Source organism: Silene latifolia, chromosome Y (assembly GCF_048544455.1).
Source record: "Silene latifolia isolate original U9 population chromosome Y, ASM4854445v1, whole genome shotgun sequence".
NCBI classification, from domain to species: domain Eukaryota; kingdom Viridiplantae; phylum Streptophyta; class Magnoliopsida; order Caryophyllales; family Caryophyllaceae; genus Silene; species Silene latifolia.
Genome location: NC_133538.1, coordinates 253,439,203 through 253,443,190, shown reverse-complemented (window position 1 = coordinate 253,443,190; position 3,988 = coordinate 253,439,203). Strand labels below are relative to the sequence as shown.

Below are 3,988 nucleotides of genomic sequence, written 5' to 3'. Positions count from 1 at the left end.
AATCCACGGTGAGGAAGGGACCTCACCAACTTCTTGAATCGACACCAAGCCTCATAGAAATTTTCATCAGGTTCCTGTTTGAAACTCGTAATCTTTCCTCTCAGCTGATTGGTATGTTGTGGAGGAAGTACCTTTTATAAAAGGCAAGAGTAAGAGTTTCCCAGTTGGTAATACCGGCTGCAGTGCGATCAAGATCAGTGAGCCACTCCCTGGCTCTATCAGTAAATGAAAAAGGAAACATGACTTCCTTTATCTTGTCTTGGGTCACTCTCTTTGTGGTGGGAATGGTAGAATAATAGTCAGTAAAGACCTCCATGTGTTTTCGCGGATCTTCACCCGCCACACCTCGAAACAAGTTCCTTTCTACCAAATTTATATATGACGGACGGATATCAAAAGTGGTACCATCCTCTGTCGCGAGCTTGAAACCTTTGGGAATCGAGGCAGATGTGGGCTCTAAGGGACTCGGAATGTTAGGCATCTTTACTGGTCTGGTAGCAAAAATAGAATTGTCTTCTTCACAAGACGGGTCTTTTGCAAAAAGGAAGTGTTGTAGCTCGGGTTCGAAAGAACTCAAGTCTTCCTTTCGAATCTTTGTTTGGAAACGGAGTCTATGCCAAAACGATCTCTCCGGTTCAGGATCAGCAGGAACTAATTCTGACCTGTTTGACCTGGGCATACACAATACTGAAATAAATAAGTGAGAACTGTCTCAAGGAATAAAAATTCCCTGAGACGGATAAAAATAAACGAAACAAAAAGGTAGATAGGGCTATTGCCTCCTCGGCAACAGTGCCAAAGTTTGATACTGTCGTTCGTGTACCAAAAATAAACCTAAATATACTAACGGAAGCTAGTGATAAGTAGGGTCGATTCTCCACAGGGAGGCAAGATATCTGTCTAAAGGTCCGTCTATTTAAGTCACAATATGGGGGCATTGGGGGGTTTTAATTTGATTTCTAAACTACAGAAGAATTTAAGGAAAGAGAAATAAAGCAAGAGCAATAAAAATGAGAAAATACGATAAGAGTGATCAAATAAGAGAAAGTATGCCAGAATTTCGGTTCACCATGGTAGTCAATCGACTCAGTTGCAAATAGCCTAGACTGAGAGAAGGATAAGGGAAAGGTCTTTTCGGTCCACTTTCTATCCTAGATTTCCACTAACTTAACTTCCGTCCTCATTAGGGTAGTCTACTGTTCATAGCAAGTCTATTTATTCCAATCTTCCAATCCAAGAGTAAAGTTAACCAGATTAATGTAATTTAGAAGCGTGCACTCAACTAAATTGGTGTTACAGTTATATTGCTATGGGGACAGATTCTCACATATAAATTATCTAGTCTATTCGCTACATCGTCACAATCCTACCATGGATTCCCTAGTCCTAACATAAATAGAATTAGCTACTCATGTTCGTAGAGGTGTCAACAATAATAACAATAAGCATGCTAATTAGAGACATAATGAAACGATAACAATCAAGCATAAACAAGACTACGGCAAGAGTAATAATGAAAGTACAAAAGATTAATGCAAACAAAGTATTAAGATTAAGAGTAGAAGAATGATTACAATCTTAAGAATCCGGCGTAAAGATCAATCCACAAAGCAAAACAAAGGGTTGAAAGATTAAGCAGTAAAGAAAGAGCAATTGAGAGATTCAGAAGTTTAAGAGGTAGTAAACAGTGTATGAAAGATCTCCTAATGACCTAATTACGACTTCCTTATATAAGGAAGCGTAATACTTAACAAAATAAACTATCACGGGCTTAATTAAACCCGCGCATAATAGCAAACCCTCGATCGAGTGATTTCAAACCACTCGATCGAGGTCTTCTCCAGCCAATGTACTCGATCGAGCAATTAAAGCTCTATTTCGAGTAACTCCTATAAATGCCATTTCGATCGAGGTCTTGGAATCACTCGATCGACCACTTGTTCCAGCCAAACCACTCGATCTAACCATAAAGCCTCTCGATCGAGTGGATGTCCATCATATCAGCCTCTAACTCGTCTTTGGCAGCTTCCTTGACCTTCCTTCACATTTTCCAAGGGATGACTCTCGCTCCAATATTCCCGTCTCCTTATAATGCATGCTGAACAGGACGAATAAGGCGCGGTTCCGCTACTTTCGTGTTCATTTCTGCAAATTAGACAAAACAAAACAAAGTAGCCAATTCGGGGCATTTTGCAATACATAACGATACAAAAAGGCATAAAATTGCGTGCAATAAAAGGCTAAATAGTCTATATAAATTGCACGTATCATCATTCGAGGAATATATTTTCCCCCACTTTTTGACTATCTTATTTGTATGAACCTATGTTTTTATTTCCGCATACTCTTTCTCCGGTGAATGTTAGTGACTCCCGCATGCTAAACTTTATCTAATAAATAATAGTTTTAAAATTTCCACATTTTCCGCTTGTATTAAGAGTTTTACTTTCGGCTTTATCGCGGGGCGTCAAAGTTGGTATCAGAGCCTATATTGCTCCCGACACACACACGTGTACCCCAAACTTAAATTTTGAACTTGACCTTGAATAATGAATGAGAGATGGGTAGAACTAAGGACCTAAGTTTTTAGTCTCTTTGTGTATGCTATTCGTTAGGTGCTAACTTGATTGATTTATTTGGTGTCTTAAGAAAATGGTGCGACCAACCAATGTGGAGAATACTATCATGCAAGCCCTTATTCAAATTCTCCAAAATCAACAAGATGCCAATGCCTATGCCAATGTTCAAGCCAATCCCGCCCCACAAGTAGGAGATGGTCAAGGAAGTTTTGCATGGATTACAAGCCAATTAGCAAGAAACAAGGCTAGAACCTATGGTAATGAAGTGGATCCTATTGAGCTTTCGGAGTGATTTCGTGACATGGAGAATAATTTCTCTCCTTTTGATGTCCAAGATCGAGACAAAGTGAAGCTTGCCTCTCATTTCCTTGTAAAGGAGGCCGATAGGTGGTGGATTATAACCGGACCTTCCGTCACTCAAGACCCCACCTTTGACTGGAACCGCTTCTAGACTCTTGTGGAAACTTGTTTCTACCCTAAGGAACTCCGGCAACAAAAATGGAAGGAGTTCATTGATTTCAAGCAAAGAGGATTATCCGTTCAAGCTTTCACCGACAAGTTTAATGATCTTGCTCATTATGCTTCAAGATTCGTGAAAGATGATGATGAGTGTGTCTACTTCTACCGGAACAAGTTGAATCCCAAATGGAAAGTACGGTGAGAAGAGACTACACGACCTTTGTGGCGGTCTATGATGATGCTCTTTGGGCCGAGAATTCCTTTAAGGCTATTGAAGATGATGTTAAGCCTCGTTCCTTCTCTAATTCATATCACCCTAACTTCCATGGTAAGAGACCCTTTGTGCCCTCATCTTCGTCGGACTTTGCTAACAAGAAGAGGTCCCTACCAATAGATCAAGAGCGAAGAGTGCAAGAGCCAAGTGGACAAGTTTCCCGACAAAGCAACAGCAACCTCAATCTTGAGAAGTCCCGCAAGTGCTTCGGTTGTAAGCAAGCTTTACACCCGGGAGTTGGATGCTACAATAGACCCTTGTCTTGTTATCATTTTTAGAAGCCCGGACATCGTTACCATGAGTGCCCGGAAAGGAAGAATGCTCCTACTTCTACTCATGCTCCAAAAGCTAAGCCAAAAGGAACCATCTATGTCACGAGTCAAGCCGAAGCCGCCGGTCATCCCGTCATCTTTACGGGTGTGTTTTTCTATTCTTGATCAACTTATCCTTTATTTTCACCGATGATGCTTACCCCTTTGACCATAAGCTCTTTCGCTCATGCCCCTTCCACTCTTTTCGTTGTGCCTCTTCTTTGGTTTTGGATCTTGTGGCTTATATAAACTCAATGATTCTTCACCTCCTTGTTGACCTTACTTCGACTCTTACTCCTAAGAGTCCGACTTAGTCCTTTCATTTGTTGAGTTTGGATTGCATTATCGTGATTCATATTTGTGAT

The 3,988-nt window shown here is 40.7% G+C and overlaps 1 non-coding gene across 1 annotated transcript; it reads left to right on the top strand.

Annotated features, from left to right (window-relative positions):
- On the top strand, window positions 1-106 carry LOC141635556 (small nucleolar RNA R71). The gene has a single exon (XR_012540234.1). It is a non-coding gene; the product is annotated as a small nucleolar RNA R71 (small nucleolar RNA).
- The last annotated feature ends 3,882 nt before the right edge of the window (window positions 107-3,988 follow it).